This window comes from Echeneis naucrates, chromosome 2, assembly GCF_900963305.1.
Source record: "Echeneis naucrates chromosome 2, fEcheNa1.1, whole genome shotgun sequence".
Taxonomy (NCBI): domain Eukaryota; kingdom Metazoa; phylum Chordata; class Actinopteri; order Carangiformes; family Echeneidae; genus Echeneis; species Echeneis naucrates.
In genome coordinates, this window is record NC_042512.1 from 8,683,603 (window position 1) to 8,710,470 (window position 26,868).

The 26,868-nt window shown below is 42.5% G+C and overlaps 14 non-coding genes across 14 annotated transcripts; 7 read left to right on the plus strand and 7 right to left on the minus strand.

Annotated features, from left to right (window-relative positions):
- Window positions 1–3,787: 3,787 nt before the first annotated feature.
- On the plus strand, window positions 3,788–3,859 carry trnag-ucc (transfer RNA glycine (anticodon UCC)). Its single transcript has one exon. It is a non-coding gene; the product is annotated as a tRNA-Gly (tRNA).
- A 1,698-nt stretch (window positions 3,860–5,557) lies between these two features.
- trnaf-gaa (transfer RNA phenylalanine (anticodon GAA)) lies at window positions 5,558–5,630 on the plus strand. Its single transcript has one exon. It is a non-coding gene; the product is annotated as a tRNA-Phe (tRNA).
- Window positions 5,631–6,189: 559 nt separating this feature from the next.
- Window positions 6,190–6,263, minus strand: trnat-ugu (transfer RNA threonine (anticodon UGU)). The gene has a single exon. It is a non-coding gene; the product is annotated as a tRNA-Thr (tRNA).
- A 1,418-nt stretch (window positions 6,264–7,681) lies between these two features.
- trnaf-gaa (transfer RNA phenylalanine (anticodon GAA)) lies at window positions 7,682–7,754 on the minus strand. Its single transcript has one exon. It is a non-coding gene; the product is annotated as a tRNA-Phe (tRNA).
- Window positions 7,755–8,198: 444 nt separating this feature from the next.
- On the minus strand, window positions 8,199–8,271 carry trnar-ucg (transfer RNA arginine (anticodon UCG)). The gene has a single exon. It is a non-coding gene; the product is annotated as a tRNA-Arg (tRNA).
- A 1,335-nt stretch (window positions 8,272–9,606) lies between these two features.
- On the plus strand, window positions 9,607–9,678 carry trnap-cgg (transfer RNA proline (anticodon CGG)). The gene has a single exon. It is a non-coding gene; the product is annotated as a tRNA-Pro (tRNA).
- Window positions 9,679–11,999: 2,321 nt separating this feature from the next.
- trnak-cuu (transfer RNA lysine (anticodon CUU)) lies at window positions 12,000–12,072 on the minus strand. Its single transcript has one exon. It is a non-coding gene; the product is annotated as a tRNA-Lys (tRNA).
- Window positions 12,073–14,698: 2,626 nt separating this feature from the next.
- Window positions 14,699–14,780, minus strand: trnas-gcu (transfer RNA serine (anticodon GCU)). Its single transcript has one exon. It is a non-coding gene; the product is annotated as a tRNA-Ser (tRNA).
- Window positions 14,781–15,057: 277 nt separating this feature from the next.
- On the plus strand, window positions 15,058–15,129 carry trnam-cau (transfer RNA methionine (anticodon CAU)). The gene has a single exon. It is a non-coding gene; the product is annotated as a tRNA-Met (tRNA).
- A 752-nt stretch (window positions 15,130–15,881) lies between these two features.
- trnak-uuu (transfer RNA lysine (anticodon UUU)) lies at window positions 15,882–15,954 on the minus strand. The gene has a single exon. It is a non-coding gene; the product is annotated as a tRNA-Lys (tRNA).
- A 5,982-nt stretch (window positions 15,955–21,936) lies between these two features.
- Window positions 21,937–22,018, minus strand: trnal-uag (transfer RNA leucine (anticodon UAG)). Its single transcript has one exon. It is a non-coding gene; the product is annotated as a tRNA-Leu (tRNA).
- Window positions 22,019–23,857: 1,839 nt separating this feature from the next.
- On the plus strand, window positions 23,858–23,929 carry trnap-cgg (transfer RNA proline (anticodon CGG)). The gene has a single exon. It is a non-coding gene; the product is annotated as a tRNA-Pro (tRNA).
- A 2,677-nt stretch (window positions 23,930–26,606) lies between these two features.
- On the plus strand, window positions 26,607–26,679 carry trnar-ccu (transfer RNA arginine (anticodon CCU)). Its single transcript has one exon. It is a non-coding gene; the product is annotated as a tRNA-Arg (tRNA).
- Window positions 26,680–26,685: 6 nt separating this feature from the next.
- On the plus strand, window positions 26,686–26,757 carry trnam-cau (transfer RNA methionine (anticodon CAU)). The gene has a single exon. It is a non-coding gene; the product is annotated as a tRNA-Met (tRNA).
- Window positions 26,758–26,868: the final 111 nt, after the last annotated feature.

Below are 26,868 nucleotides of genomic sequence, written 5' to 3' on the forward strand. Positions count from 1 at the left end.
TCTCAGAAGCGCACAACTGTAGGAGTTGAAATGCAGCAAAACATATTAAATGACTAAACTAAAGATTTGAAGAAGGAAATACACTAACAGTCTGTGTTTTTTGTCAATTTTTTGGAGGATTTTTTGCAGTTCCTCATCAGAGACTGGCAGCTGGACACACATGTCAGGATGGCTCAGTGGTCTTTTGGAGCCCACTGAGAGACGTGCTGTGTTTAATCCACTTTCTCTTATCCAGCATACATCGACCAACAATGACTGCTAGAGTCAAATATCTTAACATCAGTTTGAACCAACATGAAACTAGCTGAGGTTTAAATAGTGTAACTACAGCTGCTGCTCATTAAGTCTCTGTGGGGCAATGAGCCAGTGTGTTTGGCTGCTAACTGAAAGGATGGTGGACAGGAACCTGCAGAGAGATGCTGAGGTTGTGAGTTCAAGCCTCAGCTGGAGCATCTGGCAGTCTGTGGATTACTCCTGGAATGAACTTAATAAACTTTGCACCAGAGTGTAGCAAAAAAAAAATTCTGTGATGTGTGCACACTGTTAATGAAGCTCCAAAGACAATCATGGTCCTGCCAGATAACTTTGAGTTCTGCTGACAGAAGAAAGAAGCCAAATGTTTGTTGGATCAGGAATCCTGAAATGTCTCTCTTTTGTGCAGTCAGGATGTCCAAGCAATCTCAGACTGTCCCTGTTTTACCAGCATCCCTACAAGTGAATCTGTCTTTTTCTTTTGTCCTCAGTAAAATAAACTGCATTTAAAAGCTTCACAAAGTGAACAAGCTTCCAATGACAACTGTCCCAAGTAAAGTCTCCATATTGTTCAACTTTTGCCCAAATGATTCAGTTGTGGAACTAATTTTCACTCCGATGCCGATGATCCCCTCCAACGAGACAACGACCTTTTGTTACTCAGTGTGATTCAACTTTGTTAAGATTTGGCAATATATAAGAATGAATCTGATTTAATTTGAATCTGTGATTTTTGTTTTGGTGGCCATCAGAATTTATAATGAAACTAGTTGTGCTAACTCATTCGTGGCTGGATTTGTGAAGTAATGTCAAATCTGTAAATATTAGTCAAAGAAGACAAGAAGACAAACGCACTAACGGCTCCCTTCGATAGCTCAGTTGGTAGAGCGGAGGACTGTAGAGGCTTACAGCTGAAATCCTTAGGTCGCTGGTTCAACTCCGGCGAGGTCTTTCCTTTCATCGGCCTCATCCAGCATGGTGATGAGTCTGATTACAGACAGGAGGGGATCACTGTTCATGTAGAGCAGCTGTGTTTTATACTACAAGCAGCACTGAGTTTCTAACATTCAGGAAATCCCAGTCTTCCACAAGACAGGCAGAGATCCTGTCCACAAAGGAGTTTAAACAAAGAACATCCCTGGGTGGGCTTGAACCACCATCCTTTCAGATAACAGCCAAACACATTATACATTGCACCACAGAGACATGTTGAGAAAATAAAAGTGATGAACTGTGGATGGCAGCCTGGCATTGTGCATCAATTTGGAGAGCAGCAGCGGTCAGGTGGACAGGTTTCCTTCAGCAGTTCTGCCCTCTGTGAATACACCTGTTTGGTCACACCCTGTGTTGTTATTGTTTTCACCAGCTTGAGGAATTGGTTGTCATATTGTTGCTGCTAACAACCTTTTCAAAAGAAAAGCTGTCACAAAAAGAACAACAGCATCAAACGCACGAGTGTTGAGCACAGAGACTTTCGATTTGCAAAGTTTAACAGGCTGTTGATGGTTTCCGTTTTAAACAGATGCCCCTTGACAAGCAGAGAGATAAGAACTCATCTTCCTTTCTTTTGGCTGGAACTACAAAGCCTCTTCAGTTTTCAACAGCATTGTCATCCATTGGAGGACTGTTTGGAGCTTCATCAGCCTCCTCACCAGGGTGAGCATTCTGGGAAGTAGTGGAGTCAGGGTCAGGTCCTATGACAGTTGTTGCATCAGCTACATCATCCTTTTAACTTTTTTGTTTTGCTGAACGAATCCTCATGTTTCCCTCAATGAAGGAAAGATTGGTTGGCACGAATGGGTAGGTTTTCATGTTTGAAAAGCCAATTTTTCATGTTTTTTGAACTCTGCTTCAACAGCAGCAGAACTTCCACTGATGCTGGTGCTTCAGAAGAGTCAGAGTCAGTCGCGATGGTACGTAGAAGTTGTTTTGCATGTTCCAAAGATTGTGACTTAAGAAGCTGTGCTATTGACCTCACAAAGAAATCTTTAACACCATGTGTTTTATTTTTCAGGCAGTTTCACTGGCAGATCATCTTGATGCAGTGTGCAACATCTACCCTGACAGAACATGGGGGCAGTTTTGAAGGTTGATTCCCAAGCAAGACGTGAAACCTATTCAGATCAGCCAAATCAGAAAAGCCAATTTAGATTATTTTATTTGTATCTTTAGTTCAGATGTAGCAAAAAGCAACAATGCTGTCAATATGGATCTTTCCCATTTGGGTTATTTGAAGTGATGGTGGCCACTGATGCAACACTCCGTAGCAGCACCACTCTGATGTACAGGGATGTATTTTGGATCTGAAAATACCCCCAATGTACGTGGCTGACCATCATGACTCTTAAAAAAAAAAAAAAAAACGCCACAAATGTTCCATCAGTTCTTTCAAAGGAGATGCTGATTCTGTGATGTCACAAAGGTTCTAATGACATCAAAGGGATGAAAGACTCCTCCCACTTTTTTGTCATGAACTCCACAGTCCACATGGCTCGTTGGTCTAGGGGTCTGATTCTTGCTTAGAGGTCCCGGGTTTAAATCCCCGACGAGCCCATCTGTTGCCTTTCAGTCAATAAGGGTGCTAACTGTTCCACTATGGAGCTGTGTGAGGTTTGCTGTCTGGTTGTGAGTTGCAGTATCTTGGCAACTGAAGCAAGAGCAATGGTAGTTTTGTGGCTCATGCTGTGCTGAGGAGAAGGGATATTGGTGATTGACTGCTTTTCACAGGAGACAAACTTTGGTAGGAGGTATAGATGATGGTCAGCCACTTACTTTGCAATATTTTCAGATCCTCTGTACATCTTGGTACTTCTTTGTACTACTTTTGTGGTGCTGACATAACATGATGTTCTATCTGTCACCATCTTTGCTGGTCCATGATTATGATGCATATAATGATCTTCATTTGCACGTGCACAGCGTGATTATATATATTTTTATCTTGGCAGGTGACCAATTGTTTGCTAGTTCACGATGTCCTTAAAGGCAGATATTTAGGATAATTCTAGCAGGAATAGCAGGCTGCAACAGGAAAAGTTCCAGTCAGACCTCTCACACCCGAAGCGAGAATCATACCCCTAGACCAACGAGCCATTGACTGCAGGACATTTATGGCATTTAAAATGTAGTCAAACGTTTTCTGAGCATTGATCATACACTACAACATTTAGTATCCTTCCTAACCTATTCTCGCTTCTTGGAGATATTAAATATCTGTCCCAGTGGCCTAATGGAACTAACTGCTTATAAATGTCTCACTGGATCAAAATCTTTGAGCTACGATAGGCTATGTAATTATTTAAGACTGAACATCTTACATTACTGACATCTGACATCTGACATTACTGTTTGATAAATTTGGTGACAACTGCACTTTGGGTCCATTCGGAGAACATGGGGGGCTGTGTGACTTCATCACCAGAAATTAAAATGTCTAACATCGATAAAACCGTAGCAGCACAAATAAGAATTTTTACAGCGCAAACAAATGGTACCATTTCGCGTCCATTCGGAGTGGATGCTCACCATTTTGCATGCAATGGTGGTATAGTGGTGAGCATAGCTGCCTTCCAAGCAGTTGACCCGGGTTCGATTCCCGGCCATTGCAGTTTAACTGTGTGTCTACAATTTAACTTGAGATCCTGTAGATCTCATGCCAATGGTGCCAACGATGAACGTGCTGGGCCCATAACTCAGAGGTCGAAGGATCGAAACCATCCTCTGCTATTTATACACACTACATGAGATTTTCAGCAGCACTGATTAACAGGAAAACATAGAGAACTCTGTCTGTCATATCTATAATATTGATCATTGTAACCTACAGCTGATGAAAACCCAGAAGTACTTTTTTTTCTACAACATCTGACTTTAGCAACAAGGAACTGCTGGGAGACATGAAGACTGTGCAGTTAAGTGACTGGTCAGAGAGAGTGCTGTGTCCTTTTAATGAAACTTATATGAATTTAACTCAACAACCTTAAACTTTATCAATGAGACACTGAACCCAGGATCTCCTGTTTACTAGACAGGCTCTTTGACCAACTAAGCCACAGCACCACTCTGATGTACAGGGATGTATTTTGGATCTTTAAATACCCCCAACATACGTGGCTGACCATCATGAGTCTGAACAAGGTTTCTTTAGCATATAATAAACTGTCACATTAATGTCCTGAATGTGCTGTGTGTAAATAATGAGGTTCATCAAAACAAAGTCAGAACCAGAGCTCAGGCTGTTGGTACACAAACAAAGAAAGGCACACTTGTGGGTTCACAAGATTATATCAGGATCTGACCTTTTCCTGTTCCATCAGTAACCATCAAAGGAGATGCTGATTCTGTGATGTCACAAAGGTTCTAATGACATCACAGAGATCAAAGCCTCCTCCCATTTTTTCTCATGACCTCCACAGTAGAGTTCACTCTGTTAATGAAGCTCAAAAGACAATCATGGTCCTGCCAGATACCTTTGAGTTCTGCAGACAGAAGCAACAACAAAACTGGAACTATTTGGACTGAACTGGATTTGAAACCTTCACTGTCACCACCCACCAATGCCAGTTTGTTTCTTGTCAATGAAAACTAATCAGCTAATTCAGGCATTTTTCATCTCCCTGTGAACAAAAGTTATAGAAGCCAGTGAAAGACGATACCAACACCAGGTGGGCTGAAATGAGAAACATCACAGTCAACCAGAGTTCATGCTTGCGTATGAAAATATGCAGGTTTGGCAGGGGGCACCCAAATTTGAACTGGGGACCTCTTGACCTGCAGTCAAATGGCCACACCGTTGATGTGACATTATGTTACGGCTTCAGCTGGCGTCTTCACTGTGGCAAGTGCCTTGTCAAGATCCTTCAAGTAACACAACCAGACAGCAAACTTCACACAGCTCCATGGTGTAATTGTTAGCACTCTAAATCTGTAATTCATATAACAGCGGGCGTTGTGCACCATGCATGCACTCTACCTCAGTGGTAGAGTTGATGTTGATGTTACGGCAGTTGCACTGCCCCTTTCCTCTACTTTGGTTTCACCAGAACCATTAAATATGGTATAACCTGTAATACATAACTTCCAAACCACGAAGGGACTCGAACCCTCAGTCTTCTGATCCGAAGTCAGACTCCTTGTCCATTAGGCCACGTGGTCACTGGGCCATGGTGATGTCCCATTGTCAGAATCAGTCAGTTCTTTCTCTTGGCATGATAACACTGTGAGAGATGTGCATTTGAAGCCTTCACTGTGGGACTTTGGAGAAGTGGATGGTGAACAGAACATCCTGCATTAGTGAGCTCAGCCAGCCGAAATAGCTCAGTTGGGAGAGCGTTAGACTGAAGATCTAAAGGTCCCTGGTTCAATCCCGGGTTTCGGCATCGGAGGTGGTGCCTGAGTGAGGTTCAAACTCAGGTTTCTTTGACCTACATTTCCAATATTCTCCCTCCTCTTTCAACCACACCATGAAATATTGTGAGGTTGGATGCGTCACGCTGACTGGTTGTGTGTCCAAAAGGCTGTCAAACACATATTTCTTCCATTTTCTCCTCCAAACATTTGTACACAGTTTTGAGATTTCCCATAATGTCATATGTGTGTCATTTTTGCAGTGAAGTATTTAATTAAATGTAAAACTGTTATAAACGGAGTGCTGCATCAGTGGCCACCATCACTTCAAGTAACCCAAATGGGAAAGATCCTTATTGACAGCATTGTTGCACTTTGCTACATCTGAACTAAAGATACAAATAAAATAATCTAATAATCTAAAGTACTTTGCAGTTTAAACATAACAGCTGAAAAAGAGGACATTTCACTACTAAATCCCTTCTGATAGCCAGCAGGAGCTTCACTCACACTTCTGGAATTTTCCTGTCCAGGCAGGGAAGGTTTCAGCTGCTGTCTTGTTATTTTTAACAATACTTAACATTAACAATGAGGCACTGCTGGGATTTGAACCCAGGATCTCCGGTTTACAAGACAGGCGCTTTGACCAGCTAAGCCACAGCACCACTCTCTTAGCTGTAGGATGTGATGATGGAATTGTAATGTGCATGCTACAGTTGGGTTGGATGATAAAGGGGTGGAGTTTCTTTTTGTATTGTTTTAAAGTCAGCTCTGCCTGGATACAACAGTGGTCAGGGCTGGATGATGTATGTTTATACTGAAACACTGACAGCTCTCCTCCATCTCCCTCTTTTACTTTCTCTGGGTTCCAGGCCTTGTTGGTGCAGCAGGCAGCACGTCAGTCTCATAATCTGAAGGGTTACCGCCAGTAAAGGGACTAATGTTCATTGTATGCTGAAGATACCTCATCCTAAGTATCCCACAAAGTCACGACTCCTGCCAAATCATGAAATTTTCTTCCTCCGAACACAGTACAAACTATAAAGATTTTGTCACCCCTCTTTCTCTTGTCAGCATGAATTTAGCCATCCACCCAGTGGTAGTGTGGCCGAGCGGTCCAAGGCGCTGGATTAAGGCTCCAGTCTCTTCGGAGGCGCCCCTTAGCAGAGGATGGTTTCCATCATCCACCTCTGGTTCTGACTTGTGTGGTGTTTTGTTTTGATGAACCTCATTATTTACACACAGAACGTTCAGGACATTAATGTGACAGTTTATTTTCCTTTGTTATTTGTCACAGTGGACTTGGCTCATCATATTTTGCTGACTAACTGGTATTGGAGTTGTAAGCTCCTTATTTTGGCCTTCTCTTGTTGCTGTATCTTCAAAGAGTCTTGTGTAGAAAAAACTGAAAGATCTGACAATGTTTTGCTGTACATCCAGATATATCCAGATGCCCCCTGACTGGTCTGCAGCTCAGCTGCCTCATACACAGCTGACTGCAATACGCTGTGTAGCTGACGCTGTCCTATCAAAGCTAACATTAACCACCACTGCCAGTTTGTTTCTTGTCAATGAAAACTAATCAGCTAATTCAGGCATTTTTCATCTCCCTGTGAACAAAAGTTATAGAAGCCAGTGAAAGATGATACCAACACCAGGTGGGCTGAAATGAGAAACATCACAGTCAACCGGAGTTCATGCTTGCGTATAAAAACATGCAGGTTTGGCAGGGGGCACCCAGATTTGAACTTCACACAGCTCCATGGTGTAATTGTTAGCACTCTAAATCTGTCATTCATAACATAACAGCGGGCGTTGACCAAAATACCTTTGTCCCCAAACACACCTTGCTGCGGTAGATGTGAAAGAAAAGCAGTTTCTGTCAGAAGTGGGATTTGAACCCACACCTCCAGGGGAGACTGCAACCTGAACGCCAGCTGCAGAAGGATCGTTTGACCTGCCACAAGAAAATGGCAGAAAGATGTTGTTGACAGCCTTTTCGACACACAACCAGTCAGCGTGACGCATCCACCCTTGTAGGTCAAAAAAACCGGAGCTTGACCCTCAGATGTACCATCTCAGATGCCGAAACCCGGGATTGAACCAGGGACCTTCAGATATTCAGTCTAACGCTCTCCCAACTGAGCTATTTCGGCTGGATGGCTCCAGTCATACTGGATGTTCTGTGACAGGTAAAACACAAAATCTACTAAAACTTACAACTTTTTTCCAAATTCCAACCAGGACAACCAGGGACCTGGTTGGGACCCCAAAGAGAAGCACTTGTGCACAGGAATGCATTTGAGTCATGGCTCCCAACAAACCTGCTGCAGAAAATAGTCATCAATGTCGGTCTTTGATCTTTGATGACCTAAAAGTTCTCCCCTTCAGAAAAAGTGTTTCGTTGGCGCTAATGGCTTGTTGGTCAAGGGGTATGATTCTGATAATTCCAGATACTGCAGCCAGGGCCTCAAACCCTCAGTCTTCTCATCCAAAGGCAGACACCTTGTCCCACCAACTGAGATCAGATCCACCTTCTGTGGAGGAGATCTGAAAAACCTCACCACACAGTTTAGTACATTCACCGACACACAGCTGCCCAACCACGAAGGGACTCGAACCCTCAGTCTTCTGATTCGAAGCCAGACGCCTTGTCCATTAGGCCACGTGGTCACGTAGGACACATTTAGTCCATCAGGAACAGACAACGATCCTCTTAAATTCATGAGGACCGTTAGCATATGGTGAGAGGACTGTTAACTGCAGTGATTAGGGATTAGGGTTGTGTTGTTGTAGCTGATCTGAAGAAATCTATTTAAAATTGCAAATCATCATAATTTTTTACTGAATTTCTGAGCAGGACAACCCCAAAGAAAAGCATTTATGCAGAAAGGAATAACTGTAGCATATCTGAGTTAGAGCTTCAGATATGTCTTGCTGTTGTTTTTGTCAGTCAACAAGTAGCTGAACTGTGTAGTTGTGTTGTGCTACACACCAAACATGTAGCACAACACAACAGCTAACGGGGATCCTAACAAGTGATAAACTATAAACAGACATTTCCAATCATCATCAAAATGTATTCTTTCATCAATGATAATTGAGAGATCAGAGTGTTAGACAAGATAAGTACTTCCTGTGCTTCATTAGCAGTGCTGCAGATTGAACCCAGGACCTCATACATGCAAAACATACACTCTCCCACTGAGCTACATCCCCTGCATGGTCTGGTAGCATTAGCAGCTTTATCAGCTTTAGCTAGGGAGTTTTGTCAATCACCTGTATTTCTCATGAACTAAAGCCATTTTACCCTGACCGAAAATCTAACCCGGGCTGCAGCAGTGAGAGCTGATCCAGCCACATGCAATGGTGGTATAGTGGGAAGCATATTTTCATCAAAATTATGTTTTAACCGTTGTTGGCAGGACTCGAACTGTGTAAAACTGTGTACAAATGTTTGGAGGAGAAAATGGTAGAAAGATGTGTTTGACAGCCTTTTGGGCACACAACCAGTTAGCGTGACGCATCCAACCTCACAATATTTCATGGTGTGGTTGAAAGAGGAGGGAGAATATTGGAAATGTAGGTCAGAAAAACCTGAGCTTGCACCTCACTCAGATACTCACTCAAGAATATGCAGCTGTGCTTAATATTGTTACCCTGTTCAGCGTTATAGGGAAGAGGCACATTCAGCAGACAGACAGCAGCTCTTCAGACTCACACATCCCTTCAAACTACTGATGCACCGATATGAAAATTTTCCCCGATACCATTATCAATATCTGTTAAAGCTTTTTTCCCTGACCGGGAATCGAACCCAGGCTCTGGCAGTGAGAGCAGCGAATCCGAGCCACTAGACCATCAGGGAGTGTGCAGTGAACCCGGGACCTCTTGCACCCGAAGCGAGAATTAGGAAGGTTAGGAAGGATACTAAATGTTGTAGTGTATGATCAATGCTCAGAAAACGTTTGACTACATTTTAAATGCCATAAATATCCTGCTGTCAATGGCTCGTTGGTCTAGGGGTATGATTCTCGCTTCGGGTGCGAGAGGTCCCGGGTTCAAGTCCCGGACGAGCCCGTTGTCATGTTGCATAGCACATTTATCATACAATAATGTTTAAGGTGAAGTCACAGACATATTAGAACATAACAACAGTGCTAGTGACTGGATTAGTCTGGACTTATTCATTTTTAAATTGCAAAACTTGCTTAAGCTTAAGACATATGCATCTGTGTCACGTTGGAGATCAATGAAAGACAGGAAATGCCTTTGATCTCCAGTGACGTCACACAGTCTCGTTGTGGAGTTATGAGTTGTTGATGTTGTTCTTAAAAATCTGCATCAGTGAAACATTCATTCATACGCGAGGACATCACGTATATTGTTGTAATAGAAAATCTTATTTTTTCTGTGTGTGCTCCTGAGAAAGAGGCTCCTACTTCCTGTACTTCCTGTGCTTCATTATCAATGCTGAAGATGGTGGGAATTGAACCTGGGGCCTCGCACAGACTGGTTGTGAGTTAAACTGTTAATCCTCCTGTTTCCTCCACTGACAGCAAACATACTGTATATACTGAGCACTCACTGGTGCTCAGTTATCATTATCAAGGCCGGTGATAGGGACACACCTTTAGTTCCACTTCCAGGTCATGGAAGCAATAATGAGAAGTCATTTCTACTGTGTGCTGTGCTGAAATAGCTCATTTAGGAGAGCGTTAGATTGAAGGTTTAAAGGTCCCTGTTTCAATCCCAAGTTTCAGCAACTGTTGTGGGTCCTTTCAAAGACAATCCCTGAGCTTTGTTTTTTAATTATGGAGTTAAAGTCACTTAGTGTAACACATCACAGATTCTATGTCTCCAACATGAACGCCTTTTATACCAGGCATTGGTTCTTAAGTTAAAGCCGAAATGAGAGATAAAAAGATATTTAGTAAATTTCTAATTGCTTATTCCCTTCACCTGTAATACATCTCTGACCAACCACAAAGTTAGACGACTTGTCCTTTAGGCCACGTGGTCTCTGAGTGTGGCTGATTTTAATGTCCTGTTGTCACTTTATCGTCTGTTCCATCGTCTCTACCAGCACTTGACTGGATCCATCTTGATCACTGAGCTACATCCCCTGCATGGTGTGGCAGCTTTAGCTTCTGAGATCCTGCGACAGGTAAAACTTTTGAGTGCATAAATAACCAAAAAAAGTGTTTTTGTCTTGTATGATTAATGCAATGTGCATTTGTGCTTCTTATTTTTGGAGTTTGCTTCTCACTCTGGGTGCCATGAATTTTTCTCCCCTCATGGATTGTTGGACTTTCTCCGTCATTTCCCACTTTGGACAAGGGTCAGTGTTTAAGTCCCACCTGCCCCAACAAAATGCTGATGAAATACATAATACATAATACATATAAGTCAGGAGCAGAACAGTACACATAACTGGGGAAAGCGAGACATGACATTCTCCATGTTTTCCTGTTAATCAGTGCTGCTGAAAAACTGCTGACATTTTCCAGTTTAAGTTATCACTCCTGGTGGGACAGTAAAGGAATCTTTAGTGTGTATAAATAGCAGAGGATGGTTTCGATTCATCGACCTCTGGGTTATGGGCCCAGCACGCTTCCACTGCGCCACTCTGCTCATAGCTGGCTGCGCTTCAGTCTCTTCTGGATCCGTGGGTTGAAAATCCTCTGTGCTGTGCTGTGACCCAGCTGATGTTGGTTGGTTAGATGTAAAGATGGTAAAGATTTATGTTGCATTGGCCAGGAATTGAACCCAGGGCTCACACCTGGGAGGTGAGCAGTTTACAGATGAACCACCAATGACTGAACACCATCAAAGTGACACACGACTATGAGAGTTTGTGAGGTTGGATGCTGCACGCTGACTGGTTGTGTGTCCAGGATGCTTCAAGGGCATCTTTCTGGTGCTCTCTCCTCCGAACCTTTGGACACAGCTTTGAGGAGACACAAAATGTGAGACATGTGGCATTAGTGCAGTGAAGCTAGCAGCTGTATGTGGTCACTGCTCTCCATGAAAAGCAGCAGTCAGCTCTGCCTGGATACAACAGTGATCAGGGCTGTATGATGTATGTTTATACTGAAACACTGACAGCTCTCCTCCATCTCATTATTTGGCTCCATTTGGTGGAAGCTGTGAATCACAGGATTCAGGGGGAATACATCCATACATACATCTTCACTGAAATAATGACACCTATGAGACAGCTCAAAGCTGTGTCCAAAGGTTTGGAGGAGTGAATGGCAGAAAGATGTCTTTGAAGCCATTTGGACACACAACCAGTCAGTGTGCAGCATTCAACCTCACAATATTTCATGTGGTTGTGGTTGAAAGACGAGGCAGAATATTGGAACTGTAACTTTGGGTCTAAAAAAAAAACTGCATATCGCCCAACGTGGGGCTCGAACCCACGACCCTGAGATTAAGAGTCTCATGCTCTACCGACTGAGCTAGAAATTCAAAACATCCTCCAAAAAAATCGCTAAAAATCATTTCAAAATAAAAGCCGGCTTAGATTATTTTATTTGTATCTTCTATTTCGGTGAGCTATTTCACCACAGCGCACAGTGGAAATGTGAGGAAAGGGTTAAATCTTAATCTTAATCTTAAATCTTAAAGTCATTGCATTGTTGATGGTGAACTCAAAGGTTGTTAGAAGTGCTTTTCCCCAAAGCTTAGCTGCTGAAAAGTGCCTTTTCCCAAAGCTTAGCTGCAATGTTTTGAAACAGGGTGGGGAATAAGCATTGTCCAAAATCTTTTTTTGGACACTGTGCTTTTAGTTTGTTCTGTAATATTGCTGACAATATTTAAACAAAGAGCTGCACACATATTCACAAGCAGCCCAATTCTCATCTCACCTGCCCAATGAAGCCCAATCTGGCAACTCAGTGAACACAGTCCAAACAAAACCGCTGTTGGCTTTTGGGAAGAATGCTGAGAGAAAGTGGATGTGGTGGTTCAAAATTACACAAAACTCCAGAGGACACTGTGACCTCAATGCAGCGAGCAGAGTGGCGCAGCGGAAGTGTGCTGGGCCCATAACCCAGAGGTCGATGGGTTATGGGATCTGCCTTTAAGGCCATCGTGAATGATTTCTAAATATCTTTGAAACCTGTTGATGGTGAACTCAGAGGTTGTTCAAGGAGCCTTTTTAAAGGGGCAAGCTTAGCTTGCATGCCTGTACAGGGGAATTAGCTCAAATGGTAGAGTGCTGGCTTAGCATGTGAGAGTTAGTGGGATCGATGCCCACATTCTCCACAAGACTTTAGCTTACCTGAGCACTGACTTGGCTGTTGAATTCACTAAGTGCTACTTGTTGAGGCAGTGCTGACTGACAAAGGCAACAGAGGGTTTGGTGGGAGCCATAACTGCCACCACAAAGTGAAAGTCGCAATTAATTACGCAACCTCAACGTTTACTTGAGTTTTGAATTTAATAGTGTTATTTCTTGGTGCTGTGTTTCCTACCAAACACAACAAGTCATGGAATTGATGTCTTCTTAGACGTTAGATGACTTCAATTACAGAATCTATTGAGTCACTCCAATCAGAGACACTGATGAATTCTTTGTCTTTCGTTCTGGTATTTCTATACATATATTATAAATATCATATATATATATTATAATATAATGTATATTATTATATTATAAATATAATATATTAAATAATGGCAGAGAGAGAGATGACCTGGCAGTGGTGGGATTTCAACCCACGCCAAGAGACTGGAGCCTGAATACAGCACACCTGTGTCACCTGTGAGAAAGCTCAAAGCTGTGTCCAAACGTTTGGAGGAGTGAATGGCAGAAAGATGTCTTTGAAGCCATTTGGACACACAAGCAGTCAGCGTGCAGCATTCAACCTCACAATATTTCATGGTGTGGTTGAAAGAGGAGGCAGAATATTGGAAATGTAGGTCAAAACAAGCAGGTCATAAAAAGTCATTTGGCAAGAGTTATGGGGTACTTCGGGTGAGGTCAACTCTGACTGAGAGCGAAGCTCTGCTGGGGTTTGAACGCAGAATGTCCTGTTTACAGACAGACACTTTAAGCAGCTCAGCATCAGTACTGCCAGTTTGTGTCTGTATCGTAGAGGAAGAAAACACAAAGGTCTGTCACAAAGGTTCTAATGACATCAAAGAGATCAAAGGCTCCTCCCACTTTTTTCTCATGACCTCCACAGTAGAGTGCACTCTGTTAATGAAGCTCCAAAGACAATCATGGTCCTGCCAGATACCTTTGAGTTCTGCAGACAGAAGAAAGAACCAAACTGGGCCAGGAGCCAAATGTTTGTTGGATCAGGCATCCTGAAATTTCTCTCTTTTGTGCAGTCAGGATGTCCGAGCAATCTCAGACTGTCCCTGTTTTACCAGCAGCCCTACAAGTGAATTGGTCTTTTTCTTTGTCCTCAGTAAAATAAACTGCATTTAAAAGCTTCACAATGTGAACAAGCTTCCAATGACAACCGTCCCAAGTAAAGTCTCCATATTGTTCAACTTTTGCTCCTACATTAAAACAAACCACTTTACCATCAACCTCAGCTGCAGTATACACATTACACTTCCATTACCAGATCCTCTGTATATAGATGTACTTCAGAGTGGTGCTGTGGCTTAGCTGGTCAAAGCGCCTGTCTCGTAAACAGGAGCTCCTGGGTTAAAATCCCAGTAATGCCTTGCGCATAATGTTAAATGTTATAGATATAACAGACACAGCTTTAGTTAATAATGAGAATTTAGTGGTTTAAACCTCAAATCTCAAACACTGTCTGGTTAACATGTTTCGGTGATATTAGACTTCTATGGACCATTTTTGCAGAATCAACACCTAATAACTCCACAACGAGACTGTGTGACGTCACTGGAGATCAAAGGCATTTCCTGCCTTTCATTGATGCCCCACGCGACACAGATGGATACGTCACACTCTCACGTTCGCTTCAAATGAATGAGTGCATGCAGTTTCTGTAGTGTCGTGACCATCATGACTCTTAACAAAGTTCGTCTCCTGTTAAAAAAGTGCAATCACCACATTTCAATCTGCTCAACAGCTGGATACAACTCAGACAGACTAAAGCCAGCTGAACACCGACGAGGATGGGATTCGAACCTACGCGTGCAGAGCACAATGGATTAGCAGTCCATCGCCTTAACCACTCGGCCACCTCGTCATGAACACAAAGGTACATGTGATGACAAAAAAACAGCCATTGGGAAGAAGCTGCAGCACCTGAACAGGGACTTGAACCCTGGATCCTCAGATTAAAAGTCTGATGCTCTTCAGTAAGATCTGACTTCATTTTCCAAGCTGCCCCCTCGTGGTCATTTGATACACTGCAGGTGGAAATCTCAGTACTTTTTAACCACCACAGCCGCTTTGACAGAAAGTGGATGTGGTGGTTAAAAATTACACAAAACTCCAGAGGACACTGCAAACTGAGCGTAACGAGCAGAGTGGCGCAGCGGAAGCGTGCTGGGCCCATAACCCAGAGGTCGATGGATCGAAACCATCCTCTGCTATTTATACACACTACATGAGATTTTCAGCAGCACTGATTAACAGGAAAACATTGAGAACTCTGTCTGTCATATCTATAATGTTGATCATTGTAACCTACAGCTGATGAAAACCCAGAAGTACTTTTTTTCTACAACATCTGACTTTAGCAACAAGGAACTGCTGGGAGACATGAAGACTGTGCAGTTAAGTGACTGGTCAGAGAGAGTGCTGTGTCCTTTTAATGAAACTTATATGAATTTAACTCAACAACCTTAAACTTTATCAATAAGACACTGAACCCTGTATCTCCTGTTTACTAGACAGGCGCTTTGACCAACTAAACCACAGCACCACTCTGATGTACAGGGATGTATTTTGGATCTGAAAATACCCCCAACATACGTGGCTGACCATCATGAGTCTTAACAAGGTTTCTTTAGCATATAATAAACTGTCACATTAATGTCCTGAATGATCTGACCTTTTCCTGTTCCATCAGTAACCATCAAAGGAGATGCTGATTCTGTGATGTCACAAAGGTTCTAATGACATCAAAGAGATCAAAGACTCCTCCCACTTTTTAGTCATGACCTCCACCATAGAGTGCACACTGTTAATGAAGCTCAAAACACAAACGTAGTCATGCCAGATACCTTTGAGTTCTGCCGACAGAAGCAACAACAAAACTGGAACTACTATGCCGATGATCCCCTCCTGTTTGTGCCTAACAGCCGTGACTATAATGTGAACCACTGAAGGGAAGAAAATGCATCGCCTGAACAGGGACTTGAACCCTGGACCCTCAGATTAAAAGTCTGATGCTCTACCGACTGAGCTACTCAGGCTTCTGATGAACGCATAATTCAAATGAAATTCGATTAATCATTCCAACTTGGCTTGTTGGACAATCAGCCATTTCCCAGCCAGGGGCTGATACTGCAGGTCATCAAGATTGTTAAAGGAACTGAGGTTCTAGTCCCAACCACTAACTTGTGATTATTAACAAGTCAGTGCTCAGGTTAAGGCAACCATTGATAAAACTTGCTGATTTGAAATCACCAACACTACCCCAACTAATAGCACTTACTGCTCTCACAGCACAAGTCTGTGCTTCAGTTCGGGAAATGTTGATTCATGAATTTAGCTGATCTCACAAAGAGAGAGAGGCACTTATGCACAAGAATCCATCAGTGTCTCTGATTGGAGTGATCCGGGTTAGATCTGAAGAAAACATGGCTCCAAGAATTAATGTTGTTTTTGTAAATTAACACTGAAGTGGAAAAAGAGAGCAAAGAGAATAGAAGTCACATTCAGCAATTTTTTACCGTACATATGATCTGAGGAAGTGACTTTTCCTCAGATCAAACTGTTGAAGGAGAACGAGCAGCTTCTTCCTCACTGACTCACTCAACTTCTGTCTCCTGGGTTTGGATTTGAGCCTCTTTCTCAGGAGCACACACAGAAAAAATAAGATTTTCTATTCCAACAATATACGTGATGTCCTCGTGTATGAATGAATGTTTCACTGATGCAGATTTTTCAAAACAACATCAACAACTAATAACTCCACAACGAGACTGTGTGACTGGAGATCAAAGGCATTTCCTCTCTTTCATTGATCTCCAACATGACACAGATGCATACGTCACACTCTCTCATGTTCGCTTCAAATGGATGAGCGCATGCGCACAAAGACACACAGAAATGTCCCTGGACTGATCACTGTAACTTTGTGTTATTGTTGTAAATGAAGTCAGAGTGAATTGAAGTCTATGGGGTTTCATATGGCGGTTTCACAAAAGTCACACACCACGTAATGTTCCTCGTTCTTGCTCTTAGTTAGTATAGTGGACAGTATCTCCACTTCTCACGTGGAAGACTGGGGTTCGATTCCCCGACGGGGAGAGCAAGTGCATTTTTAGCTCATTTTAGTTCAATAGCTCATTAACCAGAGTGATAGAAATGAACTCTCTCTGGATCTGACTAATCATATTCGTCGTGCTCGCTGCCAGCAGTTTTGTTTTGAAAACCAACTGGATTCTCTTGCATTTTGAAAGCCCGACTTCCTGCCTGTCTCATCGGCGAGAAAATAAAAGATACAGTCAAATAAAGAAAAAATGAAAAACAAGTCCCTCATTTTTTTGAGGGAGTTCCTGTTTTCTGTTGAAGTGAAGTGAAAGAGCATCCCCGTGACCTTACTGTGACCTGTGGATCTCATTTCTGCCAGCCAGAGTCTGCTACACGTGAAAATAACGTACCTTTATGAATGGTAGAATCTGAAAACTTTCACAGGATACATAGAAAATATTATCAGCAAAAGTCACAAATATTTTTAGAATTTTATTGCAAAGAATATCACAATACATAGAAAATATGTTGTAAGACCGACGGCATAGGTCTCACATTGAGTGATGATTTAGAAAATATTCATTTTACACCAAAATATAAAAAAAGAAAACTTTTTCTGGTATATATGTCACTGACCCAAACACAAATGAGCGAGGACAAAAAAAACCAAAACAAAGCAAAGCAAAAAAAAAAAACAAAGACCAATCAAGTTACAGTTTACGTTTGGTCAACCAGCAAAGATCCTGTCTTTTTCTTGACAGTTGTCACAACCAAACGGTTTCCCTTCTGTATGGACCTCCATGTGTAATTTAAGGCTTTTCTTTCATCATCTTTTCCCAAAAACATCACAGCTGAAGTGTTTCTCTTCTGTATGGACCTTCATATGTGGTTTAATGTGTTTCTTTAGTTTAAATCTTTTCCCACAAACATCACAGCCGAAGGGTTTCTCTTCTGTATGGACCCTCATATGTGGTTTAATGCTTTTCTTTAGTTTAAATGTTTTCCCACAAACATCACAGCTGAAGGGTTTCTCCTCTGTATGGACCTTCATGTGTATTTTAAGTATTCCCTTTTCTTTAAATGTTTTCCCACAAACATCACAGCTGAAGGGTTTCTCTTCTGTATGGACCTTCATGTGTGGTTTAATGTTTTTCTTTAGTTTAAATGTTTTCCCACAAACATCACAGCTGAAGGGTTTCTCTTCTGTATGGACCTTCATGTGTATTGTAAGTATTCCCTTTAGTTTAAAATTTTTCCCACAAACATCACAGCTGAAGGGTCTCTCTTCTGCGTGGACTGCCATGTGTGATTTCAGGTTTCGCCTTAGTTTAAATGTTTTCCCACAAACATCACAGCTGAAGGGTCTCTCTTCTGTGTGGACTACCATGTGTTTTTTAAGGTTTTCCATTAGTTTAAATGTTTTCCCACAAACATCACAGCTGAATGGTCTCTCTTCTGTGTGGACTACCATGTGTTTTTTAAGGTTTCCCACGAAATTAACTGTTTTCCCACAAACATCACAGCTGAAAGATTTCTCCTCTGTATGGACCGTCATGTGTTTTTTAAGGCCTGCCTTTAGTTCAAAAATTTTCCCACAAACATCACAGCTGAATGGTTTCTCTCCTGTATGGACCCTCATGTGCATGTTAAAGATTCCCTTTCGGTTAAATCTTTTCCCACAAACATCACAGCTGAAGGGTTTCTCTCCTGTGTGGACTACCATGTGTGATTTAAGATCATATTTTCGCTTAAATCTTTTGCCACAAAATGAGCAGCCAAACGGTCTCTCTTCTGCGTGAACTTGCATGTGAAAATTAAGATTGCCCTTCCACAAAAAACTTTTCCCGCAAACTTCACAACGGTGATGTTTCTCCCCTGTGTGGGTCTTCATATGAGTCTTAAGAAAAAACGTTTTTTTCCCACGCTCAGGGCAGCTGATGGGTTTCTCATTGTTGTCACGTGTAACATTTACATCATCTTCATCTATTTTCACATCTGACTGGGCCACTCTGGTTGCATTAGAATCATTCTCACTGATTTCAGTATCAGAGGAGTCTGAGACCTCTTCCTCTGGATCTGGATCTGGTTGAAGAGGACTCTGTGGATCACAGCTCCTGGCCGGTTCATTCATCTCTTCATCCTCACTCTTCACCTGAAACGGCCTCACAGGGTTCCTGGTCTCCTCCAGTCCTGGTACCTGGTCCTCCTCCTGTTCCTGTTTAAGGACTGGACTCTCTGAATCCTCCGGATCCGGACTGGAGGTGAACTCAGGAGGAACCTCTTTTTTCACCATCAGCTGCTGAACATCTGGAGGAAACGATTCAATAATGAATCCTCTTTATTAGCTACAATATGAACACAGTTATTCCTCCAGCTGCTTCATTCTACATCTGCCGAATACAGTCCTCAGCCTTTCTCACTCATAAAAACAACCGACCCGGTTTGTGGATCAGGACTCGGGGCTGCAGCAGCTCCAGCTGGCTCCTCTGCCGGTCGATCTCCTGCCTGAAGCCCGAAGCCTCCTCCTCATATCCGGCTACCATTCTGTCCACGGCCGCTAAGATCTCCCGGCAGGCGGCGGCGAGTCTGTTGCTGACAAAACCCCGCAGGACTTCTGCTGTGGACATTTTACCTCCTTCACTTTCCAGCTGAGGGACAAAAGACCGCCAGTCCCGTTTGTGTGGAGCAGCTCCGGCCGTTTCCGGTTCCCCTTTGAAGATCCACGTTAGCTGACTCCGCCCACAGGACCAACCTTCTACGGAAAGCGAAGTGGTCCTAAATGATTGAGGATCTGCGTGAGATTGCAGCGAAAACGACATTTCTCGAATTGTGGTTCATCTTCTGTTGTGGCATTCGGAATTGTTTTTAACGAAAGAGTTAATTGAAAATTCGTCATTCCTTAGCTCCGAGTTCACGCCTGTTGATTCATTTCTAAATTTGAATGAATAAATAAATACGACGCTTTGTTGTTCAATTGTTATTGCGTCTATGCAACAGTTGAACTTGTTGATCTTCACAGTGACAATAATGTCGGCCTACAGCCTATTTTATGGGCATGTGGTGCAACAGATAACAGATAATGAGAAGGCTTTCAGGAAAACATTGCCCAAGTGTTCAGTGAATGGATTATTGATTTCCTTATAAATCATGCACCTACTCGGAATTTAAATATGGCGTAACTTAATTCCCAATACAGTTTCTTAAGGGCACAAAGTTAATAAATTCGGGTGGCCAGGATGTGTGTTTGTCATGTGAATGTATGTTTATGTCGGATAAAACGGACAAACTAACGTTCAATGAGCTCCTGAATTATAAATAAAAAAATGGACGCTATCCGGTGGGTGTTTCTGAGGAGCAGAAATGTGTCATTCCGAAGTGCTCCGTCCGTTTCCAAATGAACAGTAAGCTATAGTAACATTATACGTCAAAAATAATGTCTTCAGTTCGTCAGTCGAGCATGCTAACCAGTTAGCCAGCAGCCCATTTTGAATGGACTAACTAGTGTCAGTGATCCGGCAGTGAGGTTGACTTAACGTGAGCTGCTCTCCCACAGCTAGGCTAGCTGGCATCCATTTACACAAAGATTAACAATGAATGGTCTAACAAATGCGTTCTCCATTTCTTGTTTTAATGTAATAAATAACATATCAGTAACATACACGTTGTATTGTCCCCTTTAGCTTTCCGTGCACTCAGCTGTGTCTCTATTTGCGTTTCTTCCTTCAGTACGTACGGTAACATGGAAACTACGTACGGCTCAGCAGTAAATCAGCGTAAAGGGGAACCAGGCAGTCCCAGGAAGGACACCACCAGCTCATCCCGTTTTGAAACCGTCCATCAGTCTGTTTTTTCCCGGTCAGGTTCGTCATTGTAATTTCATACTTATTTCTTCTTATATATCTGCAGGCAATGAGTCCTCCTCACAGCTCTCTGATGCATTTCATCAGTCCCATCGTCATCATCCGTCTTCTCCGTTCAGCTCGATGTGCAGAGTCAGTTCTTTTTCATAACTAGTTTTCTTGTCCGTTATTTCGGTTTTCTCTCTGCCGGTTTTTCTGTTTTTCAGTCCGTTTTCCATGCTCGTTGTAATCACTCTCTCTGTCCTGTTTCCTCTCTGTGTCTCTCTTTGGCGTCTCACCGGCTCTGTACATGCGCAATGCGCGTTCAGGGTGGTTTGGCTGTAAGAGACAAAACATCTTTTTACATGATGGCACCCATGAGTTTATTTCAACAAGGCTTTCTTTCCATCTGCTTTGGCTCTGTATTACTTTCAAGTGACTTGCTACCTTCTTCAGTATGTTCAGTCACTCATTTGTCTTTCTTTAAACTGTATTTCCTCTTTGTTTTCTCTCACATTGTCAAATTTATACGATAGTAGAAGGCAATTTCAGATTTTGATGTGATCAGTACTGTGTCCAAAAGTCCAAACATGCTCAAAATAAATGATAAAATGCTGTTTTGGTTTGTCACATTAGAGCAGCACTGTCCTCTAAGTGAAAAAGCTTACAGCACCTGGTATTGCCAGGCGGTCTCCCGTACAACTACTAATCAGGCCTGACCCTGCTTAGGATGTAGTGGATTTTAATTAAGGAGTTAATTGAGGAATTGAAAATTTAATCACATCAGTGGAGGTGTAGTGATTTGATCCCAGGATTTCCTTTTTCCAGAAACAGGCCCTGTGAGCAGCTAAGCCACAGAACATCTTCAGTCAGACCAACAGCAGGCTGCCATCCACAGTTCAGCACTTTTATTTTCATACCTTCTTCAAATCTTTATTTTTATCATTAAATATGTTTCGCTGCGTTTCACCTCCTTTACTTTTTTTTCCAGAAAGAACAAGTGCAGCTGCACCATTTCAAGAAGAAAATGCATTTGGATTCTTTTATTTGTATCTTGAACTCAGTCCCCACTTTGGAAACTCAAAGTGATGGTAGCTGCTCGGTTCAAGGTCATACCACACAGCACACAACTTGGCCTACTGGCAGTGGTGGGATTTGAACCCACGCCTCTGAAGAGACTGGAGCCTAAATCCAGCGCCTTGGACCGCTCGGCCACACTACCACTATATGACTGTTTAAATTCATGCTGGATGTTCACCACCCACTTCTCCAAAGTCCAACAGTGAAGGTTTCAAATCCAGTTCAGTCCAAATTGTTCCAGTTTTGTTGTTGCTTCTGTCTGCAGAACTCAAAGGTATCTGGCAGGACCATGATTGTCTTTTGAGCTTCATTAACAGAGTGCGGTCTACTGTGGAGGTCATGAGAAAAAATGGGAGGAGCCTTTGATCTCTGTGATGTCATTAGAACCTTTGTGACATCACAGAATCAGCATCTCCTTTGATGGTTACTGATGGAACAGGAAAAGGTCAGATCCTGATATAATCTTGTGAATCCACAAGTATGCCTTTCTTTGTTTGTGTACCAACAGCCTGAGCTCTGGTTCTGACTTTGTTTTGATGAACCTCATTATTTACACACAGCACATTCAGGACATTAATGTGACAGTTTATTATATGCTAAAGAAACCTTGTTCAGACTCATGATGGTCAGCCACGTATGTTGAGGGTATTTTCAGATCCAAAATACAGGATACAAGGACACAGCACTCTCTCTGACCAGTCACTGAACTGCACAGTCTTCATGTCTCCCTTGTTGCTAAAGTCAGATGTTGTAGAAAAAAAAGATGGGATGGGATGAGGCCATTGATAATGCTGCCTGTCCTCACTAGCTCCTCCTCTGTGGTGACCCCCAAACAGGACACAACCTCAGTATCATGACAAGTCATGCTGCTGAACAATTAATGTTACAAGGATTCATTTCAGCGTCACTTTAACAGATTGGTTTCATACATTTATGTGACACACAGTCAGGTCATGTCCTCTTTCTGTAGATCAAAGCGTTCAGGAGTTCAAACACAGCAAAACATACTGAATGATAAAAATGAAGATTTGAAGAAGGAATTAAAATAGAAGTGATGAACTGTGGATGGAAACCGAACCAATGAGTGCTGTCGTTCTCAGGCTGATGGTGCCGAAAGGAGCACATCATCTGCAAAATCCTCCAGATACTGACCTGGAACCCCTCCTCACCACGGCTTCCCAAAATCCTGTCCATGAACATCACTAACAGAATTGGACAGAAAGCACAGCCCTGCTGGACGCCAACACCCTGCTGCTTAAAATGTCCTGACATCTTCCAGCTAGATGATGAGACATTCAGTGTGTTAGGATAGCAGAGGATGGTTTTGATCCATTGACCTCTGGGTTATGGGCCCAGCACGCTTCCGTGAACTGGATTTATTTCCTTTCCTGGATTTACTTCATCATTTCACTGACTGTGGATTCAGCTGACAAATGCAAAATACAACCAACATTTAAACGATTTAAACATTTAAACTCCTCCCACTTTTTCTCATGACCTCCACCATAGAGTGCTGCCTGCTGCAGTAACGATGATTGGAAACAGTGACGGGACTCCATTGATGATGGCTTTTATAGAGGTTGTGCATGTGCGCAACTCAAGGTGACCATACTCAGAGTTGATTGAACCAACTAAGATCAGCTGTTCTGGAACCAGATACTTAGAGTTTCTCATCTCAGAGTAAGTCAACTCAGAGTTCAGGGATAGACTCAAAGTTCGTTGGAACTCCTCCCTGAAATACCCCCCAGGTGCATGATGACATATTTATGTTCTGGGGTCAATCACCTGTATTTTTCAGTAAAGACATTTTCCCTGACCGCGGCCGCGGCAGTGAGAGCGCCGAATCCTAGCCACTAGACCACCAGGGAGTGTGGGCACCAAATGTTGTAGTGTATGATCAATGCTCTGTGTGAGATTTTTGATGACCGAAAAGTTCTCCCCCTCAGAACATTTTAAATTCCATAAATCTCCTGCTGTACCAGGCTCGTTGGTCTAGGGGTATGATTCTTGCTTCGGGTGCGAGAGGTCCCGGGTTCAAATCCCGGACGAGCCCGTTGTCATGTTGCATAGCACAGTAAGACAGCAAAGTTTAAGGTGGAGTCAGAGACATATTAGAACATAACAGTGCAGAAGAAGGAATGTAGTTGATATATTTAGACCTCTTCATTTTTAAATTGCAAAACTTGCTTAAGCTAAACTCTCCTCCATTTAAACTCAAATCTGTGAAAAACAACAACATGCCCAAACAAATTCCACATGGCCAAATCCACCAGGGCTTGCATTAACCGAGAATTCTCCGTCATTGATGGATTTATTTTTTTTTTTTTTTAAGATTTGACGCACAAAGTAAACAAATCATCATCATCAAGATCACAGGTTGGTAACATCACCTGTAAGGAGAGTGGAGCAGTGGAAGAGTGCTGGGCCCAAAACCCAGAGGTGGATGATGGAAACCATCCTCTGCTCAGGCAGTGATCAAATAATAAACAATGTTCTACGAAAAGGGCAATCAACAAATTTCCATCTGCTAAACACAGCCACAACAACTAGCTCACTTGTTTTTTTATCCTTTCATTTTCCCTCAGCAGGCCTTCTTCTGCTGTGTTGCCGTTATTTTGGCCTCCATGTGCGATCTTCATCCTCTTTGGCATGATGTTTGTGTTTGTCAGTGTGTTTCGCTGTAGTCCTCCTGTGCATGTACTGTGATGTGACTCTGTCTGCCAGCTGGTATTTACATGGAATTATGGGGAGCCAATGACATCACAGTCACTTCAAAGGCAACTGAATCATTTCAAAGGCGATGGAATCTTGTCCCAGTAATGTCTTATAGAGCAGAAGACAGAGTTTTGTTTTTTAATTATGTATTATATTATCTTCTACCCACGTTACCAGGCATTGTTTCTTAAGTTAAAGCCGAAATGAGAGATAAAAAGATATTTAGTAAATTTCAAATTGTTTAATCCTAAACGTCTAATTTACAGGTTCTGTTCAATGTGCTCTAACTGCTTATAAATGTCTCACTGGATCAAAAGCTTTGAGCTACGATAGGCTATGTAATTATTTAAGATTGATTTGTAAAAATAAGCCAAAAATTACAACTCGCTCAGCTGGTTAGAGTGTGGTGTTAATAAGGCCAAGGTCATGGGTTCAATCCCCATACTGGCCACAAGCAGGCTGCAATGCAGTCTGAAGTCTTTTTCCAACCAGTGGAACTGCCCCCTGGTGGTCATTAGAAGTGCAGCTTAACTTAACTCAGATATCAGAGTCTGGGGTTCATAACCCAAAGATAAAGTTAAATTAATCATATCCACAATGAAGAGCTCAATTAAGAATAACATTTCTTTTAAACATCTGACATTACTGTTTGATAAATTTGGTGACAACTGCACTTTGGGTCCATTCGGAGAACATGGGGGGCTGTGTGACTTCATCACCAGAAATTAAAATGTCTAACATCGATAAAACCGTAGCAGCACAAATAAGATTTTTTACAGCGCAAACAAACGGTACCATTTCACGTCCATTCGGAGTGGATGCTCACCAACTCCTCCAACTGGTCTACAGACCAGGAGGAGGATGAAACCGTTCTATCTATTCAGCTACAGTTGGTCTGTTACAGTAGATACACACCCACAACAACACTCACACACATTGTTTAACACATTCTAAGAACAAGTCATGGACAGTGGTTGGCCTGTCCATCACCCTGGTAACTGGCCAGTTATATTCAGTTAACGCCAAGTTGGTGGGTTCAAGCCCCATACTGGCCACATGCAGCCCCTCGAAACTTGATTTCTTCTCTCTCTCCTCTCTGTCTGTATGAAACCCCATAGACTTCAACACACTCTGACTTCATTTTCCAACCAGTGGAGCCGCCCCCTGGTGGTTATTAGATAGACTGCAGGTGGAAGAGAGACAAAGTGGATGTGGTGGTTAGAAATTACACAAAACTCAAGAGGACACTGTGACCTGAATCCAGCGAGCAGAGTGGCGCAGCAGAAGCGTGCTGGGCCCATAACCCAGAGGTCGATGGATCGAAACCATCCTCTGCTATTTATACACACTACATGAGATTTTCAGCAGCACTGATTAACAGGAAAACATTGAGAGCTCCGTCTGTCATATCTATAATATTGATCATTGTAACCTACAGCTGATGAAAACCCAGAAGTACTTTTTTTCTACAACATCTGACTTTAGCAACAAGGAACTGCTGGGAGACATGAAGACAGTGCAGTTAAGTGACTGGTCAGAGAGAGTGCTGTGTCCTTTTAATGAAACTTATATGAATTTAACCCAACAACCTTAAACTTTATCAATGAGACACTGAACCCAGGATCTCCTGTTTACTAGACAGGCGCTTTGACCAACTAAGCCACAGCACCACTCTGATGTACAGGGATGTATTTTGGATCTGAAAATACCCCCAACATATGTGGCTGACCATCATGAGTCTGAACAAGGTTTCTTTGCATATAATGAACTGTCACATTAATGTCCTGAATGTGCTGTGTGTAAATAATGAGGTTCATCAAAACAAAGTCAGAACCAGAGCTCAGGCTGTTGGTAGACAAACAAAGAAAGGCATACTTGTGGATTCACAAGATTATATCAGGATCTGACCTTTTCCTGTTCCATCAGTAACCATCAAAGGAGATGCTGATTCTGTGATGTCACAAAGGTTCTAATGACATCACAGAGATCAAAGGCTCCTCCAATTCACTTTTTGTGCCCCAGTGGCCTAATGGATAAGGCACTGGCCTCCTAAGCCAGGGGTTGTGGGTTCGAGTCCCATCTGGGGTGGTTTACAGCAGAGTGGCGCAGCGGAAGCGTGCTGGGCCCATAACCCAGAGGTCGATGGATCGAAACCATCCTCTGCTAACAGCTTTTTAGCAACAGCTAGCTGTTCACCATCCAATGTTCGTCGTTTCCTGTAAATCAGTGCTGCTTGAAAAACTCCTGACATTTTCCAGCTGAAGTCATGTCTCATAA